The sequence below is a fragment of the Protopterus annectens genome, chromosome 4.part1 (genome assembly GCF_019279795.1).
Source record: "Protopterus annectens isolate FY-2018-M chromosome 4.part1, PAN1.0, whole genome shotgun sequence".
Classification (NCBI taxonomy): domain Eukaryota; kingdom Metazoa; phylum Chordata; order Ceratodontiformes; family Protopteridae; genus Protopterus; species Protopterus annectens.
The window spans coordinates 315,836,830-315,855,957 of record NC_056734.1 but is presented as its reverse complement, the minus strand read 5'-3'; positions in this window follow the sequence as shown (position 1 = coordinate 315,855,957).

Sequence of the window (19,128 nt, the reverse complement as noted above, 5' to 3'; positions counted from 1 at the left end):
AGAGAATAATCATTTTCTTTTTTTGTCTGTCCTCATCCACACATTTTATTCAGACACACTTTTTATACAAAGAATGGTGACATGAGTGTTGCTCGTCTCTCTCTAGCATAGATGACAAGCAGGTGGGGTATTTTAATTATAAGCTTTAATACATAGAAACACATCAAGATAGAGAGCAGCATCATAAAATGCAAACAAACTAGTTAACAGACAGAGCTAACATACATACATGCTTACATCTCAACAACTTACTACAAAATGGCAGTCAGGCTCACACATGCTCAGTATTTATACACTTGTGCATGCCCTAGGACAGCTTCTTAAAGGTACATGCACACACTGCAACAAGCCTGGCTAACTCTTATCTAAAATGAGAATTACTTTTCAAAATACTGTTAAAATTTTCCCCTGTGTTTAACCTAAGGGAAACTTTATTTTGTGAACTTGCTTTTGCAATCTTTGTATAGATCAAATCTGTAAAATGTCTGCATTGTTTATAACTGCTTTTAATTGTAGCTGTCTGTCTTGGAGCTTTTCTCCCCCGGCCTCCGCTGAAAATGGACATGATTCCAGTTGGACTATCCCGGTCAACAAATGTAAAATAAAATAAATAAATAAAAATAAATAAATTAATAAAATAAACATTGCTCTACATCCTCCCTCTTAAAAAGATTGCCCTTGTAAAAACAATATTAGAGCTAGATATGCACTAGAAACAAAACACAATGTTCATGTCCAAGTTGCTTTATATCTGTTACAGGGTTTAGAGATGCAACCATATCTCATAACATAATCTGGACTAAATTTAGCAACAGGGACAGTCTGCAGTACACATCTTTTATCAGGAACTTCTGGATTCATCACAGGAGCGGGATTGTCCTGTGGAACCTGCTCTGAAATTGGAGCACCAGACAACTCACTCTGAGATAATGAGTCTTTGTCACAGGCTATGTGCTGTGGCATTGGCTTGGACAACGATCTCAAATGCTTCCGATTCCACCTAAAAACTGCCCCTTGTGATTCCACAATGTGTGATATCAGCTCTGGGCAAATATTCTCCACAACACCAACCCGATCATAACCTTTGGACGTTTGCATCCTTACCACTTCTTGTAATGGATTGAGTGGTTTGCTGGCTTTATCATAGTAGGACTTCTGGGTTAAGCATTTCTTCAACAGATTGGCTTTCACTGACCTGTTGTTCTTGACACATGGAACCAACAATTGACTACTGATTGGTAATGTGGTTCTGGTTTGTCTCAAAAGAAATCTCTAAGCGGGTGAACCATGATGTTTATCAAGAGGAACATTTCTGAGATTCAAGAGATTCAAGAAAACATCACTATTATCTCATTTTGACTTCTCTAGTAACTGTTTTGCACTTTGAACTGCACATTCTGCCACACCATTTGACTCTAGGTACTCTGTACTATGTGTGACATGAGTAAAGTCCCATTCTTCAGCAAACCTTTTGAACTGCTGTCTTGTAAACTGTGTGCCATTGTCAGAAATAACTTTGTGCAGGCGACCATGTACTCCAAAATGATGCTTCATCTTAGTAATGACTGTACTGGATGCTAGGTTAGGAAGTAAGTCACTCTCGAACCAATTGGAGTAAGAATCTACTAACACCAAATAATGTTGAGCATTCTACTCGAAGATGTCTGAGGCTACTGTTGACCAAGGTAGTTCTAGAATCTGGTTTAGCTGAAGTGGTTTCTTCTGTTGATGTGGTTTTATACTATTACACACTGAATAAGATAAAAGTGCACTCTCAATGTCTTGTGACATAGAAGGTCAAAATACTAGTCCTTTTGCCCTTCTTTTGGTAGAATTGACTCCTGCGTGACGATGATGAAAGACAGTAATGTACTCTTGTTGCAAGGACTTTGGAACAATCACTTTTGGACCTTTCATAATGATACCTTTGTCAGACAAAATCTCATCTCTGTATGGAAAATAAGGTTGCACTTCTTGAGCTAAACTAGATTGTTTTGACGGCCATCTTTGATTGATAAAGTGCTTGAGGCTTTATAAAACTGTATCTGTGGCTATGTGATCTCTCATCTCATCAATACATGTGGAAGAAAAATTTCTCACTTCCATGACGTCCAAATCAAGGTTTTCATTCTCACGCTGTTCTGTGGTGTTTGGGATCTAGATAAGGTATCAGCAAGATAAAGGAGTTTGCCTTTCTTGTAGACAGGATTGAAATTGTACTTTTGCAATCTTAGCATCATATGTTGTGGTCTGGCTGGAGCTGAATGCATAGATTTTCTCAAGCTAGTGACGAAAGCTTAGTGGTCTGTTTTGATCTGAATAGGTCTACCATAAACATAATCATGGAACTTCGAGTATGCAAACACAATTGCCAAAAGCTCTTTCTCAATCTGGGCATACTGCATCTCAGTTTGGATAAGAGTTCTTGATACATAGACAACAAACTGATCCTTTTGTAGAATGATTGCACCAAGACAAAATTTCAAAGTGTCACAGAAAAGTGTAAATGTCTTGTAAACATCATAATATCTGAGAGTTGGTGGACTAGCAATTCTCGGTTTCCGGGCATCAAATGCTCTTTGGTGCTGCTCTAACCAAGACCAGGATACGTCTTTATGTGTCAGCTCTCTGAGCAGTGCAGAAAGTTGGTTCAAGTCTGGAATGAACTTGCTTAGGTAGTTGACCGTGCCAAGAAAACATTGCAGGGCTTGAAATTGTCTGGAGCTGGCATCTCGTGAATGGCTGTTTGCTTTGAAGGGTCTTGTCATAGGCCTGTATTAGTAAATAAGTGACCAGCATAAGTACCTTCTTGTAGCCTGAATTTGCACTTCTGTGAATTGAACATAAGATTCACTTGACATGCTCTTAATAGAACTTTTCTGAGGTTTCTGTCATGTTCTGCTTTGTCATGACCTCCTACTAGTATGTCATCTACTATAAATAGGTTCATAGGTTCATAAGTTCATAGGTTCATACTAGGCTATCTGTCCTAGGGCATTTATAAGCCTAGCCAGAATGTGTTTGGCTTTCGCCACCCATTTTAAATTTATTTTGCTATGCCCTTTTTCGAGGTTAGTATACTGTGCCTCTGTCTAACAGTGACACAGAAGTGATACCCGGGGTAAACCTACGATCTCCCATCCAATCATCAAGATTCCTCTTGAAGAGAGTCAATGAGGGACTCTGCCTAACCTGGACTGGGATTTTATTCCAGAGTGAAGGGAGCCTCTGGGTTATGAATCTGTCCCTCCAGCATGTCCTATTTATTTCAGTGCTGAGGTTCAAGTCTTAGCATTAGGATACAAAGAAAAAAAAATTGCTCCATTGCACGTTGAAAGAGTTCACTTGCAGAACTTATTCCAAACGGCATTCTCAAAAATTTGTACCTGCCAAAGAGAGTACTGAAAGCAATGAGGATTTTTTTTGTCAAGCTGAATTTGCTAAAATCAACTCTTTGCATCTAAGACAGAAAGAAAATAGTGGCATTTGCATCAAGGTTGTGACTTCTTCGACTATGTGATTTGGATGATGAGGTCTTTTTAGCACTTTGTTCAAATCTCGTGGATCAGTACATATTCTGATGTCATCTGAGCTTTTCTTATGCACTACCACCATGGAAGATACCCATTCATTTGGAGTTTCAACTGGACAAATCGCACCTTGTTGCACCATTTTATTTAAATCAGCTTAGACTTTGTCCTGCATGGCTATTGGAACTTTTTGAGACGGCCTAATAACTAGACTGACCTCTGGGTCATAAATTCATGCAGTACACAACTGGAAGATTTTCTACTTTGTCTACAAAAAAAAATCAGCATAGGTAGAAAAACTGTACTGGGCAAAATTAAAGTAGTAGTCTTTTAAGCTGACTTGGTGAACGTCAATATTAAATGAAAGCAGTCCTATTTTCAAATTGTGTCTGAGCCCTAATAATAACTGGACATGCCTCTAACTACATAAAATAACAAGTAGTAGCTTCTCCCAGCAGAGTAACATGAAAGCACTAATGAGCCTTTGGTTTGAATCTCTTCACCTCCATAAGCAACAAGCTTCACACACCTTGCTAAACTAAGCTTTCAACATGACACACTCTAACAAATGTTTCTGCTGACATAACATTGTAATTGGAACCTGTGGCAACTTTGAGCTCTAAGGGGTTGCCATTTATCCGAACAGTGCAAAATACTTCATTATTTGCCCTTAAATCTACTGCATTAACTGTTTCATGAAGCACTTATACACCATCAGTATAAAGAGTAGGGCTGCAGCTTTCTAATTGATCAACTCATTTCTTAAAATGTTCCCTTTTATAAAAGGATGTGAACCTTTTGATTTACAAAACCTTTTGAAGTGATTCCACTTATTGCATTTATGGCATTGTTGATCATAAGCTAAACATCTCTCCCTTTTAGATTCATGACTTCCACCACAATTATGACAGTTGGCAAGGAAACTAGGTTGGAGCCCATGCTTTGAGTTTGCTGACTCACTTTTATGCTTTGCTGAGACTGCGCAAATTCTGGAATTTGCTGGAAAGTTCTGGGGTTTAGCAATGAGTGTTGTAGGGGCAACAGTTGCTGCCATGTGCTTGGGCCTATTTCTTTTAACTACGTGCTGCATACTATCAACATGAGCTTCATCACTGTGCCTTCTACAGCTGTTCTCATTTGTAAGCATATTTGTGTGCTTTTCTGTGAGCTCATATATCTGACAAATCTCAGTGGCCTTTTTCAAAGTTAAATCACTGTCACGAGCAAAATCTTTCTCACAGTGTCATCTTTTATACCACATACAAGTCTATTCTTTATCAACTCATCCCTTAAATCACCAAATCTGCATGTTTTAGTCTTATTTCTCAAGTCAGTTATATATGCTGCAAAAGATTCACTTGTGTAAAATAAGTGCCTTTCCATTTTAACATTTGTCTGGGGGTTATACATTTCTCTAAATTTATGTTTTAAGCACTCTGGGTCCTCCCTTGACTCAGCAGGTACAACAATATGATTATTTTCCCTCTCTCCTGTATAGATATTAGGTGTATACACAAATTAAAGTTTTCTTTGTATGGCTTCTGACCCATCTAAATTAATTAGAATAAATGCCTTTGTACGGTCATCTTTATCAGAAAATGCAGCCTGTATGAAAATGTTGTACTCTTGCTCAAACACTCTCCAGTTCTCAGCAATATTACTGTCAAACACAAGTGCACTGGGTTTCTGAAATCCATCTGCCATGCCCGCAACGTATACACAAACACACTGAAAATATGGCCCTTGTAATTAAGTATGAATGAACTGTCCTGTGTGCTCATAATAGTATTCAAATGCACAATAAACTCTTCCCCCAGGATTTAATAAACCCCATGTAGGCACTGTGTAGAGCCTACATGGAATGCAGCCATGTACATGGCCAAGGTTTCCCCTTGGCAGTGTGCCATGCATATTAATGATGATGCACTGCCATAGGAACATGGTTATTGAATCAGTGTAGGGAGAAGTGTAGCATCTACCCGTGGTTATGGGTGGCCTGTACTGCTCTCTGCTGCTGTTGAAATGCTGTGAATTGGGTCAAATGTGTAATATTTTATTTTAATTATTTTTTCCCATTTTTTATATGTTTGTATGGCGCAGTTTGTAGCGCATCGATGCCAAGCTGTGCTCACATATAGACAGCTGACACCTGCCAGACATCTAAAAACAGAAACCAGATGTCATTATCATAATTATTTATTTTTATTATTTTAAATATTTTTGTATTTTTTTCTGTTTTATTTTATTAATTGCTGTTTGCACGGTGGTACGAAGTGCCGCAGAGCCGAGCGGCCTTATACATACATAGCTGACAGTTGCTAGATGTCTAAAATTAGAAACTGGATGTAATTAATTATGTCTGGGTCTATTTAAGTGCATTTGTATGGTGCACCATGGTACTTACCAATGCTAACATGTAGCCCAGTAGTATACGTGAATGTATACTAATTTTCATAATATCCAAGTAGCTAAATTGGTAGAGATACAGCCTGATGTTTAGTAGGTCCTGGGTTCTGTAGCAATGATAAGATGTCTATAATTTAATTTATTATGTATGTTTAAATTTATAAACAAATTTGTGAAATATGGCACTGCTTTGCTGGGCTGAGCACATCTTAAACATGGTAATGGCTTCTTTTCTTTGTGTGGTGCTAAGCTGACCTAAACCCCCCATTGTGCAAATTTTCACACTGCTGAGTTGCGCTTACCTGGTTTGCATGCTGCTAAACAATGCTGAGTTTTTTTTTAATTTGCTCAGTGGCGTGTAAGGGCACAAAAACACCCTATATTAGGCACAATAGGTGGGATTTCTCCAACATTCTTTGAGGTCTGATCAACTGGTGATATGGCAGGCGGTGCTGGTGAAGGTGCACTCTTTCAGGTGCAGAGATGGGGTCTTCAGGAGTCCAGGGTCTTTGTTGGGCTCCTGGTAAAAAATAATGAACCCAGGCTGCTGCAGGGTGGTTTCCAGAGCTCAGAGTGTAAGGTGGGGGCCTGGGACCGGTTGGCCAGGGAACTCACCTTTGTTACTGGTATCCCCATCACAGGTAAACAGTGTCATCACCATTATGATGACCTGAATTAGAGATAGAGGGGAACCTTGGCCACCTGGGTGCAAGAAGCTAGAGCTAGGAATGCCCCACAAATACCCAAGTATGTTTCCTCTGTTTTACCAGTAAGCAAGCTAAATGTCTGTAAAACTGGTATGCATAATAGTGTGCTTCTCTCCCAACAGCTGCAGCTGAGAGGTCTCGCAATGTCGATTTCCATGACTGGTGCCTGTCCAGGTTGCACCATGAGTGTAGAATGTACGGATTTATTATGTTATTGTGTGGACTTCACAGATATTTATCAGCAATATCAATAAAGTGTTAAGCAGTATTGCTAATTCCTACAGAAATCTATTTTAATAAATGCATTATGGCCATATTCCATACATGTGTGCTCTACTGTCACTGCAGTAAAGTAGACCACTGTAATAGTTCTGGAATGCAAAATAAATTCAGTCACATAATGCTGTCTTTTGCTCCCACTCCAGGAACAAAAGGTATATGCGTGAGGTAGCCCATGTTATGAAAAGATATGATTGTGGTTACATTTCATAGACACTTATCAGCAATACCAATAAATTGTTAAACAGCATTGTTGATTTCTAAAGAGATTTGTTTCACTATATGCAGTACAGCTATATGCCATGCATGTGTGTTCTATCGTCACTGCAGTCAAGTATAGCACTGTAATAGTTCTAGAATGCAACACATATACATACACATAATACTCTTTTTTTTCTCCCATTCCAGGAACAAATGGTATATGGTATATAGTTGAGGTAACCCATGTTATGAGCAGATATGATTGTGCTAACATTTCCACAGTCAGTTGTCAGCAATACCAATAAAGTTAATTTTTTGCAGATGCCCCCTGCTGTCACAGCTATTGGGTTCTATTCCCATATTTGCCAACTAAGGCATGACGGATGTCTAGTTAATGTACCATACACAAACATGCCTCTCAAGTGCAACAATTTCACATAATGTAATTAAAACTGCCTAATCCATCTGTCACAGGATTACCAGAAAAATGATTACCTGGAATGTATTGTATTACCAAATCTGCATACAGAACACCTTGGTAGTTATAGATGTCCACATTATGTAAAAGTGTTCTCTGTAGTTGTGTACCTGCATTTATTGCTTGGCCCATACTGACCTATGCTAACAGCTTGAGAGGTATGTACATGCTACATCAGCTATAGGAGAATTGTAGTCACTGTACTCAGAAGTGACACTACATGCCTGTAGAATATTTAGTATGAGTGTTTTCAGAGATATAATCTGCATTGTCAGTAATGGATTGTTTCTCTCTCTCCGCACCCCTTACCTTCAATTATTTATTATTGTTATTTATTATTATGATTTAATATTAACATTGCTGTTTAACTATATTTTTTCAAAATGTGATATAATATTGTTATGTGTTAATATGATTCACTATTAACATACTTTGTTACACTAACTATTCTGTTGGCTTTATGGTTTACTTCTTACTGGCACACTGTTACCACACTGATTGTTATGCTATTTACTGTTGTGTTACACATACTATACATTAATATGTATTTGAATGAATTAATATGATGTTCCATTCTGTTAATACTAACAATGGTTTGGTTATTACTAACCATAACTTATTGCTATATCTCATTCACCACAGCATGTCAAGGTAGGCCGGTTCCGGCTGATCTGCCTATCTTGCTTCAAGCAGCCATGGCACCAGGTTCTAGCATGTCTGGGATCCATACCAGTGGTGCTTCCTCTGCTGTCACTGCACTACCTCTGGCGTCGGGCAGTACTGCTACATGGGACAGGGCCTGGCCCCCCTCTGGGAGTGGTGGTGGAGGGCGTGTTGTCACCTGGGATGAGCTGCCATTCTTGGTGAGCAGGATAGTCTACCATGGGTTTGAGCGGCACCTGAGCCGGATTGGGGGCATGCTGGTTGACCTGGTGGAGCAGCTTTTCCCCTGTTGCCCAGCCTACAGTACAATCACCCTCAAGCCAGTGAAGAAACAGTGCCAACAGTCCCATGGGTGGGGATGTGAGTCAAGCTGCTGCCTTCTGGAGGCACATGGGAGTGGGATTCCACAACACCCTCCCTATCCAAGATGTTCACCCCCCTCATGTGTCACACACCGCCCCTGTCTGCTGTCATGTCTATCTGCAAATGCATCCTTACCTACCCAACTTACCTAGCCCACATGTACCTATGTCCCTTCCCCAACGTTCCACTCTCACCTTAAAAAATGGGCACCTGTCACCAAAAATAATATCATCCCATACATAGCTCTCTATTGTGTCAACTGGATATATGTAATTTGGTCCAATTGGCTTGACAATGCAGTTATATTGTCCTCACCCCTCTCTCTAGGGTTGAAAGTTCAAAGTCATGTACAAATTCTGTCAAAGTGCAGAGTTGTTGCTGTACAAGAAATGGATAGCTATAGTTCTTTCCTACACCCTTCCTCTACATCTCTACCTGCCTTTCACTATGTTTTCCCCTGCTTGCACCCCATTTCACCACTGTCTTATCTCCCCATTTTTCTTTATTTTTTTTAGCACATTGCTGCGTGGTGCACCACATCACTCAGCTTCGCTAAGCTAGGCTAAATAGAGCTGTATTGACTATGTGTGTTTTTAAACTTGTAATACACACTTACAAAACAAGCACCTGTCCCATATTTCGAAACAAAGACCATCACACTTCCAGACCACTGCATTAACCTGCCACACCACACAACTCTTACTAGGTGGTTAAAAGAAAACATAGTAATTGCCAGTTACAGTCATTAAGCGTGTTTCACTAGAGCTGTGTGCTATAGCATGGCATGCAAACATAATTAAAAAGAAATTAAATTAAAAGGATTAGAAATGGGAGTGTGCCATGGACTGTGGTGCAATAGTACACTATTAGAAAGCCACAGACATAATAACAGGATCATAGGAGTTTACTAGGCTAATGGCCCTGGGGCCCTTACAAGCCTAGCCAATAGCTTATCCCCAAAAAAGAAGGCTTAATCAGCACCTTGTGTCCCTGTCAATGAGGGACACAGGTGGAGCCCCTTGGACAAATTTGTGGTTTCCCATCCATTCATCAAGGTTGCACTTGAAGAAGGTCAATGACGTACTTTGTTTGACATGTATGGGGAGTCTATTCCAGAGACGGTGTAACCTCTGGGAGACAAACCTGTCTCTACCAAAGGTTTTTGTTAATGTCACATATTAGATTTAAGCTTTTGATCGGGTAATGCATGAGAAGTTAGACATACGGATATGGAGCATCTCTAGTAGACCAGGGTCTGAGATTGTCTTGTAGGTGAGATACAGATCACCTCTGAGCAATCTGTATGATACCAAGTAGAGTGATAGTGATTTGAGCCTGTCAACATAGGACAGGTGTTGGAGGTCATGGATTGTCTTTGTGAGGTATTTCTGTGGCCTTTCCATTTGGTGCATGTGCTTGTAGAGGTACATACCAAACGGGGGGTTGTACTCAATTACTGGCCTAATGAGGGAGGAGTACAGAGAGGTAATAACCTCCTTTTTTCTGGATGCAATCTCTTTACTTATGAGATGAACCAAGTAAAAGGCTTTTCTGACCACTGCCGCTACATGATGGTCAAATGTGAGATTGTTGTCAACCTGTGTACCCAGGTCTCTCACCACAGTTTGTGTGCTTAGGGGGTTGCCATTGATGTGGTCATCAGTAGGGGCTGTATTTTTGCCAAATGGTATGATAATACTTTTTTTGCATTTAACATAAGGCCATGACTTTGGCACCAGTCATTTGTTGCTGTAAGACCATCTTGAAGTATGCTAACATCACTTGGGGAGTCAATGACAGCACCCAACTTACAATCTTCCCCAAACTTCATCAGCCACAGGCATTTTGTCTTTGTCTGGACCTTTGAAAAGTAGATACAAACTATAGGTGTCCCAGGGCATATCACCGGGGACACCACTAGTGACAGTCTGCTGTCGAATGTGGCGGCACCTATTTTGACCATGTGGGTATTATTGGAGAGCCATTTGGCCAGCCACCTGATGAGACAGGGAGTTACACCAAGCAGTGTTAGCTTTTTGATGATGCCCGAGGGGGGAATTGTGTAAAAGGCTTTGGCCAAGTCAAGGTAAGCTGTATGTACCGACTTTCCCTCATCCAGTGCCTTGGTGACAGTCTCAGAAAAGTCAACTAGTTTCAACAGGCAAGAACTGCCCTTGATGAATCTGAACTGGGTGGGGTCAAGTGCTGGGAGATTGCCTATGTCCTTGTTTATGAGGTCCATAATAATACACTCCATGGCTGTAAGTGAGACCTGTGATAGCAGGTAAGTGTACCCTTCAGCAGCAACATGTAGAAAGATACCTGCTAAGCCATTAATGGGAAAATACATGTTCAACTGGGACCCTGGTGCACACATACAGCCATAAAAAGATATGCACCTACTGATGGATACAGTATGCTGGAACCTGCTGCCACGGCCAGTTGAGGCAAGATAAGCAGATCAGCCGGAACCAGCCTACCTTGATATGCTGTGGTGAAGGAGATATAGCAATAAGTTACGGTTAGTAATAACCAAACCATTGTTAGTATTAACAGAATGGAACATCATATTAATTCATTCAAATACATATTAATGTATAGCATGTGTAACACAACAGTAAATAGCATAACAATTAGTATAGTAACAGTGTGCCAGTAAGAAGTAAACCATAAGGGCAACAGAATAGTTAGTGTAACAAAGTATGTTAATAGTGAATCATAATAACACAATAATGCATAGAAAATGTATGCAACAGCCTAAATGTGTGCACATATATCTTGCAAATACACTTGCTGCAGCAGTGACCCAGCACTTGACCCCACCCAGTTCACCATTAATCACCTAGCAAACAGTACATTTTGCCACACGCAGTCCTGGGTTCAAATCTAGTGGTGTCTAGAAGTGAATGTACAGTACTATGAAGGCAACAATTAATGACGGTGTCATGCACTCTTTATCCACACAATGCATTTCAAATGACATGTCTGCTTTTCACTGATGGAGGTCACAGGCCTTCAGGTAGGAACACACTTCACATATCCCTATAGCAAAACTATATGTGCATAATGTTTCACTTCATGCATTAATATGCACAGAATGTCAAAGCAGGTGAGGCAAGTGAGGATCACTAATATTAGAGTGCACCACACAGTCCTTCAAAAGTCACTATGCAGATTATCACAGCTGCACAGCTAACATACACAATGGAAGTCCCTGCTGGTAACAAGGCCTGCCCTCATACTCCCTGCAAATTGCTACAAGACTGCAAGATGTGGCCTGGCAATTACCCAAATGGTGGTCATATTCTTATATTTATACCCTGTCTTACCTAAGCACACACCAAACATGTTGCCTAGTACTTTGTTAGTGATACCATTGTCTAACATACTTACCTTAAATACAAGCCTTATTTGGAGTGGAAAGGGTAGCCTCATTCTGGTTCTGCCTCTACAACAAGGCTGGCACAGCTCCCACAGTTACTCCTACAGCTTGTTGTCCTCCAAAGTGTTCACACTCTCTGCCTGTGTCTATTACCTGCAGCAGCAGCTGCAGCCTATAGCACACACATCTCTATGGTAATGTTTCTGCTACAGACCTAGCCACTGGAACATTGTAGTCTCCTCACCCCAGTAATGTCCAACACCGCATATCAGAAAGGGGCCCTAATCTACATGAAGGCCTTACATATTGCACAGTGGTTGCATGTCATTGGGTGATGATAGTGCATATCAGTTGTGTTAGCTGAAATTAGCATTTCAGACCCACAGATTGGTTTAGAGGCAATCACCTGCTGATGAGAAGCATGTTTAAAAGGCAAGCAGCTGGCTATGAGGAACCAGTCTGTATGAGACCTTCCTCACACAGAGCACGCCTTTGTGAAAACTTTACTATCACCACATATCAACACAGGAGTACTGCACTCCATCAGGTATTTAACTGATTTTATGTATAACAGGATGCAGATGGGTGAATAGACATATGGGGAATAGGGAATACAGCATTAAGCCTGTCATAGACCTGTGATGACATGTCATTGATCCCCTGCTGTCTTTCACCTACACAGGATGTACAATACATCAAGGGTGCATTGTCTGTTGTCATTGTGGTACACTGGTCTCATTTCACTGTCCCTTTATACTGGTTGTAACAGCATACTGCTAATTGTGTGGCACTGTTCCTATGACATATTATCAGGGGGTTCCCTGTAGGGCACACACCACAGTAGACTACAGTGTTAGGTGTATGATCATACAGCAGTATCTGTCATGGCACACATGGGAATACCTGACTATTGCTACTATCTCAGTTGTATCCACACACTTAGTATGTTTGAACACTGTGGAGTATGACATATGTGAGCAAGCAGTGGATGGTGCCAGCCATGTTTTCCTTGCTGTATCTCTACATAGTGTACTTCCATGTATTTGATCCTGTAATGTGTTCCCCTTTTGTTGTCTTTCAGGAATCATGTATCTGAGATGCCATGCACCCTTCTCTAATGTAGAAAATTAAATTATGCTGGAAGGACTAAGGCAACATCATCACATCCTATTGTCTAGGGGAGGCAAAACTTGGAACAGCCAGCTGCATTGTGGACAGACCTTGTTCATTATATGAATGGCATGGGCCAGCAGGGCAGGATATATAAGAAAGTTTGACACCGTGCAATGGACATGATCAATGCTGCATGATGAAGGGCAGCAGATGTAGCAAGGGATCGTGCCATCACTGGTGGAGGGCCTGCAGTGGAGCAACCACTCTCGGCCACTGAGTAAACCTAGGCACACACGACAGATCCCAGGCATCCATCACACCATACATCGTAGAGGTGGGTGCCACAGTTTCCACAGCAGAGGAGCATGCAGGTAGGCTTACTGTGATCACCATTGTAATACTGTAGCAGTCAGTGTGTCAGGCTGTACATACTTTGACGTGGGTGTCAGGTCTTTGTTCTTGGGGGGGCTTACCTGAGTCATACTCTAATACTCAGAATGTGACCAATACAATAGTACCACAGTAGGTACTGTAAGTGTGAAATATGTGGAAGTATTACCTTGTTGTGCTGTAAGATGCATTGGTACTGACATTATCTCTCCCTCAACTTTTTACAGGTTCATCAGGTATTGGCTAAGGCCATGATCCTGCTCCTGGTAAGCATACACTGTTTTGTTATGGAACATTTATATTCTATTAAAGTTAAGGGCCAGAATAATGCCCTATTTAAACATAATTTCATGTGTAAACAGGGAAGAATGTTTTTATTTTCCATTCTGGAGTAGTACATAAGGATATTAGAGGGGGTATTCACAGGAGTGTAGTTGAACAAATAGAAACACTTTGGTAATGACAGTTAACAAGAGATAAGCTTCCTTGTTTAAATGAGGCATTTACTCTAAAATCTCTTTTTTAAAAACAAAAGGTTGAAAGGACATTAAATTAGGCAGTGAAACATGTATTTCAATATATTTGTTAAGATAGGTGTACTGGGTTTTTATGTGTTGTTTTATGAAGTATAGTGTCATATTGCTTAATTAAAAAGTAAATTTTACTGGTCATGTTTTACTTCATTTACTTGAAGTGATTGTTATAAAGGTCTTGAGTTGAATGTGCATTTTGTTCTGAGTAAGTCTATTTTGGATGAAAGCAGACCAGAAAAAAGCTTGACCGCTGATCCATTTATAGGTCTTTGTTATAATGAGTATTCCAGGATTGTTCATAACAATAGAGCATTTATTCATGTACCGCTTTTTTGTTTCTTATCACAGGTGACTGGGGGGGGTTGTTGATGTCTGTCCCCTACATAACTTGATGTCAGTGTCTCTTCGGACTCTGATTATGATGATGGCCACAGTGAGGTACAGCTGGGGGTGTTGGGAGCTGAATCTGTCCCTGACGTAGACATCCCTCTTCTGCCTCCATTGTAATTTAACACAATCAGTATGCCCACACATACCCAGTCCCCGGAGGCCATGCATATTGGGCAGTCAGTGGGTGGGGACATTGAACAGAAAGTATGGCAACCATGGCTCCAGCGAGTGTAGACACTGGCCACAGCCAGAGAACTGGTGAGGTACCACACAGGCAGATTGACAGGGGTGCTTGTAGGAGGCCTGCTGTTCATCCACCACCTGTTGCAGGTGTCACATCATGGATCACTCGGCACATGTTTTGGTTCGTCATGGAGACACATGCACTTTCTGAATGGAACACCAGAAGTATGCTTAGGTTATGGATGCAGCACAGTCTGACATCCACTGCAATGGGGACACCCTGGATCAGTTGACTGATGCAGTGGACAGAAGGTGGGCTGAGACAGTATCTGTCTTGGAATGCACATTGTCTGTGCTGGAACATGTGGTTGGAGTTGAGCATTGGACTAGTGCACATAAGTCAGCAACCCCATCTTCTGAGAGTCCACATGGCCATGCACAATCACACTCCTGTAGTGGCAGTACATCCAGCACTACAGAGGGAAGCGTGCAGTCCACACAACAATGTGACAGGAAATAGGTTGATGGTCCTGGGCATTCCTGTAGGGGACATGGTCCTAGCAGGCAGCAGTCACCATCAGGTACTAGCACCATTTCTGACCTTGGGCATGAAGGTGCCAGTGCAACTTCTTACAGAGCCAGTTCCCATGTTTGGGGCCGGAGATGGTAAACTGTCAACTGTACCATGTAGGTCTAATGCTGTCCAACATACATACATGTAGGGCTGGCACTGAGCTTAACTATGTACACGCACACACTCACACACCACTTTCAAATGCAGGTCACCTACAGACACACACACAGCACCTTTCCATGGTCCATCTTACCTGTTTCTCTTCCTGACTCGCACACATGCTGTCAGCCATTTGGGTCAACCTAGGCCTCTTGCACCCCCACACAACACCCTGAGCAACTGCTGATACCTGTGCCACATCCCTGTCATCCTCACTATTGATGCAGGGAAATGAAACTGTGTGTCTGATGCACAGGATGATTACATTAGTTAACATGTACTTCTGTAATGCAGTGCTGTTTTGCCATACCGCTTGTAGTGGTTAATGACAGATACCATATGGTGGCATTTGTCATGAGTATACCACATACTTTTGCATACCTTATGTTATATGATGTTATAATGGCTGTATAGTTACATGATGACAGGTGTGTCATGGACCTGTTTGTGTTTAAGTTTCAGGAGTCTGTTGGGGTAACCTATGGATACATAGCAGCAATAAAGCAGCACAGGATGGCATGTCAGCACAGCAGAAATAAGTCTTCAGTGAGGTACAGCACTATAAGTGCATGGCTCCATAGGTTCATATGTGTATAGCAGGCTAGCAAGGACAATGCTGGCATTCAGCGTACTCGTGCATCCCTAATCTGTGAACAGGTCTGTTACCCTTGGTAAGTGTTACCAGGTTTGTGGCAACTCATGCATCTACAAGCTTTGGTGACAGAGATAACCTGTCTACAAATACCATATACCCAGTACAGACAGTTGCCTGACACCCATTGTGATTGTCGTGTTCTGCATCCCATTTTGTAACCTGCATATGCTGTGTCACAGCAGATGTGTGCTTCACATGCATCGGTGTGGGGGGGGGGGCTGTTTCATTTACGGCATATTGTCTGTGTTACATACCTGTCTCTCCACATTTACTATGTATACCACAGTGAGGTTGTAGGTGTGTAGAACCGGTAGAACATGTGTTAGTCTTGTCATGAATATACGGGAGGTACACAGTGGGAGCTGACACATTCCTGTATGGACTCATACACATCCCCTCCAAAACATTTAGGAGATAGACTACATATGTACGGTTGGGACATGGACTCCATAGGACATGTTATTTATGCTGTGCATTGGTGTACTATGGAACCTGTGTGGCTGCTACAGTTGTACGATATGCCAGTGTAGTGACATAGCAAGGGTGCCATTGCACACAATGATAGCTGTGATGACTGACACATTCAGTATAGCAGTGATAGTCTGAGATTTACATCCCAAACTTGTCAGTGTATGGTGTACAATAGTGAATGCATCCCCACATCTTACCGACCAGTGAGATTCAAGGGCTACATTACTCTCTGTGTCTATAACTTCATGTGTAATTGTGTGCGGTGTCCGGACACTACCATATTTTACAGGGGTGCATCAAGTACCACCACAACTCCACTAGGTACAAATCCTTTACATTAAGACAAATAAAATGGTGAGCGCTTTCAGGTTATAACCAACCCTTCGTCAGACATATACACTGTTACTTTTTGTGCATTTAAATAGTAAAAAAGGTGCCAAATCACTACATCCCAATAGCTTATCAAAAAATAGCGACTAGATGGCATCATATACATAGTTCAAAGATGTAGTCATTCATCAGATACAAATAAAATTCATAAAATATAACACAAAAAAATATATATATATATATATATATGCACATAATTCACATATAGTGCATATGCTTCAAATATACACATAATTTATAGCTATAATCACATGAGTATAAAAACATATGTCTATAAAAACCATCTTATTTTATCTAAGCCTCAATGTTTTAGGGCCTATCCCTCCATAATGGTTTGATTGAGACCCTATCATTTAATCCTTTGCCTTTATCTAACTGCATCCTGATTATCCATTTGATTTCATCTCTTTCTGTATGGTTCTCTACATTACCTAACCTGTTACTTCTATTCACTAATTCTATTGTCATAAATCTAAATTTATGGCTCAAATAATTTTCTAATATATGCCTAGCCAATGCATTAGTTTCATCCTCATGATTAATGGCATAGATATGCTCCCTCACTCTCTCCCTTAGAGTTCGATTTGTCTTTCCTACATAGAAGCTAATACATTTTATACAACAAGCCAAATATATAAGATCTCTAGACTTGCAGTCAGCATAATGTCTATAGGTATAAACCCTACCAGTATCTGGGTGCTTGAAGTTGTCACAGCCCATCATATAAGAGCATTGATTGCAGTTTCGGCATGGAAAAGTTCCATGTCTACTAGATTACACCTTACTCACCTTGTTCTCCTCAAAGCATAACATTCTCTTTAGAGATTTATTATTCCGATAGCTATATCTTGGTTTGGGGCCAACTATACTTCGAATTTCATCATTAGTTGTCAAAATAGACCAGTTTATATTGATCACACTGCATATTTGTCTATTATTGTTAGAATATGGTATATTCAGCCTAATTTGTCCACTAGATGAACAATTTTGTGTATTTACTTGAAATGATTCCGTTGCATTCACATCTCTTCTCCAAAAATGGGGTCATCCTTTCCCTTTTCTACCTATTACCATTAGGTCATTTAGAACTTCACTTTCCTTCCTAGAGTAGCCTCTCATAGCAAATTCCTCTCTCAGGCTATTCAACATCTGTTCACACTGGACATAATCACTTGTTAAGTTGGTGATTCTCTGGCCTTGATTAATAACAATATTCTGATATATATGCCTAGGATGCATGCTTGTACGATGAAGTAGACTGTTCTTTCTACAACTTTGTCTGTACAGTGAAGTTGTAAAATTATCCTCTCCTCTCTATAAGCATATCTAAAAACTCAGTTCCTGATTTTGACCATTTCCCTTCGAACTTCAAAAAATTAGTTGCCTGATTGACATATTCAATAAACATAGATCATCTTCAGTGCTCTCCCATAGGAGAAAAACATCATCTACAAACCTTTTTATAATATTTGATATTTTTACTGTAGTCTGTATCATATCATGTGTCTTCTCCAATTGAACCATGACCAGGTTGATGTGAGAGTTCGCACAAGTTATTCCCATCGCCACACCTTTGGTCTACAAATAGTATCTATCACCATACAGAAAAACACTGTTCTCCAGAATCAATTCAAGTAATGTCATACACTTCATTATATCACTACTGACATTTCTTGCACATAGCAGTTGTCTTAAATACTCCATACCTTCATCATTAGGTATCACTGTGAACAACAACATTACATCCAGAGTAACAAACCATGTGTTTGAAGAAACATCATTGCTATTCACAAAATCAGACAGTGTCAGGAGAAATTCCTGTGTATCCCTGATTATAGTATGTGTAGTCCTAACTATCTCTCCAAGTTTCTTCTCAACATATATAGAAAGTGGTTCCGTCAACCACCCCCTTCCTGAGACTATAGGTCTCATCTTGGGTTTATGAAGGTCCTTATGGATTTCGGAAGACCCCTAAAAGTAGGAATAGTAGGAAATTCAACCAAATAATATCTGTAAAAACTAGGATCATTGATATCACACATCAACAGATCATACAAATTACTATGTACATTATTAATAATCTTGTTCAATTGTGTCCAATTAATAATTTTATAAGTTTCATTACCATTCAACATTACTTGCATTGTCATATCTTAGTGTTGTCTATCTAAAATGACTGTGTCCCCTCCTTTATCCACAGATCTAATAACTATTTCAGTATTATTACTTAATCCAAAGAGGGCTTTACGTTCAGCTTTATT